General features: G+C 29.9%; 2 non-coding genes across 2 annotated transcripts; both read right to left on the reverse strand.

Moving 5' to 3' along the window:
• Positions 1-3,473: 3,473 nt before the first annotated feature.
• On the reverse strand, positions 3,474-3,554 carry TRNAS-GCU (transfer RNA serine (anticodon GCU)). Its single transcript has one exon. It is a non-coding gene; the product is annotated as a tRNA-Ser (tRNA).
• A 2,114-nt stretch (positions 3,555-5,668) lies between these two features.
• On the reverse strand, positions 5,669-5,750 carry TRNAS-GCU (transfer RNA serine (anticodon GCU)). The gene has a single exon. It is a non-coding gene; the product is annotated as a tRNA-Ser (tRNA).
• Between the last annotated feature and the right edge of the window lie 417 nt (positions 5,751-6,167).

Raw genomic sequence — 6,167 nt, forward strand, 5'->3', positions numbered from 1 at the left:
ACTGTCGTCTTAGTGGTCATAAAATTAAGTATCAAACAATCCCTCACCACATTGATATTAAATAAAGATGGTTCTTCTTCTTTGTCTTTACTATGGCAACTCCACCATGTGTGTGCATGAGAAAATAAAATAAAATAAGTGTAAAAATATAGAGAATAATATATTTGAATTACGAGTTTATTAAATACTAGGCTTTAACATACTTACGATGTAGGTAAATAAAAATATTTTATATTCAAAATATTTCAACCAAAGTTTTCATAAGAATTTTTTGGTATTGTGATTGATTCTCAAATAATGTTTTGAGTTGTTTTATTGAAGACTACATAAAAGTATGAAAAAGATGAAAATACTTTATGATGATATTTGTTGCCCTTAATGTAAGGTATTTAGTAATTCACAACTAAATTGGTGTTGAATTGGCTCGTGTCACCAACTGAGTCAAACAATTTATATGTAGTATAGATTATAAATATTTGGTACACAATTCTTTTTTTTTGGCAATTTACACCATAAGCTCTCCGCACATGTCCTGTCCAAATAATGTGATTTTTTTGCTAATATCTTTCTATGAAAATAAGGGTGCATCTAGGGGGCTAGCAGGGGCATGGCCTTCTTAAAATGAAAAATTTATTTAGTCCATTTAAAATTTAATTTAGTAGGTAAAATTACACTTTAGCCCCCTAAAAATGATAAAAAATTGATTTAATCTTTTAAAAATTATAAAAATATAGGCTATTAAAATGGTGAAATTGTATTTTTACTATCGTAAAAATTACAATTTAATTTTGCCCCTAAAATTATTATTTTTTGACTTGAGTCCCTTCTCAATGAAAATTGTGGGGAAATTATGAAAGCATAAATTTCTAATTCCTCATTTGCTTGAAACGTGCCTAGAATTGTCTAGGCTTTCCCAATCTATCTATAATATCCATGCAAAATAGATAACCTTCATTAAACTCAAATTAAGAACGCAGCAAATGCAGTGAAAGAGAACAGTATATATATTTCTTCACTTTGAGAAGTTTTTCCTGACTTCCTCTTAATTATAATTCAGCATATAGAAACCAAATCTCCTACCTATAGGAAAACAATTGATAAACGGGCCACCAATTCCTTCAAAATCCAAAAGGACCATTCCCAACACATTTCACTAATTAAGAATACATAGAGCAAGATGTATCAGAAGACACAATACAACATGTTGAATGCGGCTTTCACAGGCGGTACACTACAACAAAAACAAATGCTATGCAAAAGAACATCATCTCAAAACCCAAAATTCCGTCCATACAGAACAGCCTACACCCTATACCGACAGGTAAATGGATGCTTAGACCATCACAAGAACATGCATCTGGATAAACTTCTACTGAAAATTGTCACTAAATATCATTCAACCTACACTGACGGATTCCTCTGTTACTAAAATCGCTCTAGAATTATATACTATTCCAATAATTTTTCAGGGATTTACTCATTTGTATAGGGACACATTTTTGCTGTCAACCCGTCGGTATAGGTTCAAAATTTCCATTTTTGTTGACATTTACAAACACTTTGGCCGTTAGTATATACTATTCATATCCATTAGTATAGGTTTGGGTAAGTGTTTTTAAAAAAATGAAATTGTCATTGTTTTATTTAAAGTGTTTAAAAAGATAAATATATTTGGAACCACAAGTTTTATTAAATATGATGAAATATTTGCATATGAAAGACAAAGTTTAGTAAGTGGCTCCCCCCTAATGAATGCATACAAATTACACCACGAGTTCTCCCCAAATATCTTGTCCAAACAATGTGATTTTCTCTTGATTTCAACCTTAAACTTTTTCCAAGTCCATTCATCTTCACCTTGGGGTATTTTCGTAAAAGTTACTTCATCGTTAGGTTTCAATCCTTTTTCAATAAAAAACTGTAGCAAACTTATGGAAACATAATCCCAACTTCTGGTTCGTATAAAATGAGCCCACAAATGTCCATTCTTTTCCCAAACTATCCATAATGTCCATGTAAAACATACGATCTTCTGAAACTCAAAAAACTCAGCAACCACAGCATAAGAGAACAATATTATGCGATCCTCCACTTCGTTTCGAGTTAGACGGCTTGAAAAGCTTGTTTGCCTTGCTCTTGATTTTCCATTTTACAGATGATAGTAAATGCTAAAATATAAAAATTCTTAATTGGTCTTTTAAGGACTATAATCATAACCCTAATATGAAAATCCTTTATATATTTGTTGAAGAAAGATAAATTAAACCTTTATGAATAGACATGTAATTGTAGGTAAATAAATTAACTTTTCACTTTTCACTTTTCACTTGATGAATAACAAACACTATTTTTCATCAACTTTTAAAAGTAACATGATTGATGTTTATCAATTAAACAGTGAAAAGTGTCATCGTTCAAATGTGTAATGAAAAGAGACTACATCGTGATATTTGTAATGCGTGCAATAGTCATAGTCCAATCATCATGATTAGGCATATGAAGGTTAATGGTTCTAAATGGTTACTTCCTTTTGACTTGTAATTATTAAATATTTGAAAAACTTAAGTATTTCAATGTATTTGATTTAGTAAAATATTTAAAAATCAAGTAACTATCGAATTAAATGGGTTGATTTAATTTATAATTAAATTTTTTATGTTATTAAAGTTTGACCTCTCATAACTTGAGCAAAGAATATAACACTATCAATAAGTTACATGTCTGTTAAGTTTATATTAAATAACGTTACAACAATATATATAAATTAAAAATAACAGATGAAATTATATTATATTTGTTGGTTGTTTTGGAAAGAACCGAAATATGTTTGTTTTCTCTGATGCCCACAAGTTGGACGAGAAGTGTTCTAACAACGTATCTCAAATCTTCTCATTATCACCCTTGGTAGTAGGTTCATAGTGGTTGCTTCCTGCGGTGGGCTATGTTAAGCTTAATACTGGTGGTATTGTATTCTCTTCAAGGCTTGTGCCTCTATTGGAGGTGTTATCAGAGATGGTTGAAGTAAGGCGTGCTTGAAGAGCTGTACTTAGCATGGAATAAGGGATTTCGAAAGTTGGAATTAGAAAGTGATAATGCTCTGTTGATTGAGATATTCTTGTTGGTAGTTTGCGGATAGTAGGATGACGGAGTTCCGTCTGATACCATCACATGCTATTCACTCTTGGAGTTCGTGTCAAACATATCCCTAGGTGCAGAATATAGTGTAGGTCTTTTGGCCAAATTGAAGATCCAGAGTTATTACGATTTCATCTATGAAGGAACTTTCGATTATAATCCTTCTGTATTGAATTAGGCTGTCCTTTTGTCTCGCTTACCTGGTTTTATTTTTAGTAAAAAATTATATTATATTTGGTTCAATTTTAAACTTGCCCAAAACCTTTGTTTTTCGCTTCTGGACCCATCATAGAAGCATTTGAATTTCTCAATCAACGGGAAAAAAAAGGAAAGAGAGACGACGCCTGAGAGATTCGAACTCTCGCGGGGAACCCCATGTACTTAGCAGGCACACGCCTTAACCACTCGGCCAAAGCGTCGTTACTGCGTCCTTCCAATATAATATTTATACATAACATTAAAATAACTATCGTTGAAACAGATCAAATTCGGTTTGATTATATTCTATACTCAAGTTTTCAAATGATTTTGAATATTATATATTAAAATTTACTTTCATAAAAAAAAAACTGATCGTTCAAACAGTATATTTATATTAAGTTTTGTTCCTATTCGAATTTTAAAAACTCAAATACTCCATAATAAATGTTTTTCTTTTCTTTTCAAAATCCAACTAAACTAACCATAATATATTTATTATAAATCATAATAAAATTTATTTATTTATTTACCAAACTGATTATATAATGTGACATCTGAAAATGTAAATATGATGAAAAGAAAATAAAAACAGTTTATAATTTTTGAATTTTACTTATCTAGAAAAATAAAATATATTACATTTATTAATTAGTGAATAATAATATTGTATAGACATAACTTTGTACGTAAGATTATCATACAAAGACGTAATCTTATACAAAGTTAATTTATAAAACAATACAACCCTATGAACGAGTATCTTGTTAAAAGATATATTATATTTTACGGAAAGATACATCTATTTGGTCTTTATATAAATGATTTTTCTATTCGTCATTTTCACAATTTTACTTGGAATTTGAAGTTTTAAGAAAATATTCTACACTTTCAAAGTCAATCATATTTTACTAACATTATATTCATCTTTCTTATTTTAATTTTCTTTTTTTTTCAAACAGAAAAATGTCATATTGTCAACGAGAGGTTATATTGTCAAAGAGGAATAATCGTCAACTAAGTTACTCCAGACAAAGACTACTGATCCTAAACCTGAACCATTGCCTACATGGAGAAAACATTTGCATCGAAGTGGTGCAATCCATGGAAAGATTGTGAATTAAAGAAGAATTTGTATGAACACGACAAAGTATTCGAATGGATGATTTGCTGGTTTAACAGCCTTTCAGGAACGAAACAAAGATTTGGGGAAATTTATCATGTTTCCTTGCGAAATAGTTGCCAATAATGCAGCAGATTGTATATCGAAGATGTAGATTGGAATTCTGAAATTGATCCAAACTTTGCTTGGAATAAAGTCACTTACCAATGATGAGGATGGAGAGAAACACAATGTTAAGAAATGGATTGGTTTTGATTCCGTTGGAGAAAATTCAAGCCACTGGATGGGATGAATACGAAGAACCTGCACTCCGCTTGCCTAGCATAGTTGGATCACCAAAGTAACGTTGGCTAAGAACTTTATTATTAATTTCAATATCTTTATCATATTCTGAAGGACTTATTGTTATAATTGGAAGCAAATACTTATTATATCAACTGTTTGGTGCATTGCATGCTATTAACTCTTGATATACAATTATTATTGGTAGTAGGTTGAAGAAGCATGGGAGAAAGGGGTTGTACTGTGTGATATATCTGAAGCCAGGAGATCACAATGTGTCAATGCGTGCAATTGGTTGGATTAAAAGATGCAACTTGGGAAAGGAAAATCGATGACATGATATCTGGAAGATAGATTATATGTATTTAATATTGGAGATTATGTATCTATAGATTTGTCAATTTCACTGCATTGCTGTTGCAATTTCGTGTCATTAAGTTGTCTTTAAAGGTCTATGGCAACATGTACTTTTATAATTTATGCTTTATATTTAACTATAATTATAATTATAAATAATGTATGCAGTTGTTTTATATATGATGATATTAGTTGGAATCTTGAAATGAAGTCCATTTCCAATTATGAAGAAGAGGAGGAGAACGAAGCTAAAAAAAATTGATTCATTTTTCGTTTTTTTTTTCATTAGAACAAAGTAAAGCTAATAGATGGGAGTACGACGATCCTACACCTTACTTGCTTACTGTAATTGATCATAAAACAACAAATAGAAAGAAAATTGGTAGACCTTCTTTGAACATGTTAACATATTATTGTTCACATTTATAAGCAAAAAGATACAATAAGAATGCAATGTACTAATTTTTTTTCTTTATATGTATTGTATTGTATGTTTGCACGCATTGTGGGTTCTTTTCTAAAAAAGTCAATTAAGGAGTTTAAATAAAACAATATGATGAAAGGAAACAAAAACGACGCCTGAGAGATTCGAACTCTCGCGGGGAAACCCCATGTACTTAGCAGGCACACGCCTTAACCACTCGGCCAAAGCGTCATTATTGTTATGTTCTAATATAGTATTTACAATAATCTCGAAATAATTATCGTTCAAACCGATTAAATTTATATTAAATTCTACTTAATATAAAATATACCGTTTGAACGATTCAGTTTATATTAGTTTTGTTCCAATTCGAATTTTAAAACTCAAAATACTGCATAATAAATTTTTGGTTTTGTTTTAAGATTGAGATATTTATATGAAATCACAAATAGAGTATTAAAAATAATTAAAAATATTTTCTTTAAATAAGGAGAGGAACACTTTTCACCAAATATTTTACAAATGCTAATGCCTAGTTTATTGCAATATAAATTACTCACCCATGAAAATATAGAATAAAAAATTTACTGTGAATAATTAAAATCAACAACTATGAGTTTTTTCAAATATTATGAAATATTGGTATAC

This window comes from Gossypium hirsutum, unplaced genomic scaffold (assembly GCF_007990345.1).
Source record: "Gossypium hirsutum isolate 1008001.06 unplaced genomic scaffold, Gossypium_hirsutum_v2.1 scaffold_139, whole genome shotgun sequence".
NCBI classification, from domain to species: domain Eukaryota; kingdom Viridiplantae; phylum Streptophyta; class Magnoliopsida; order Malvales; family Malvaceae; genus Gossypium; species Gossypium hirsutum.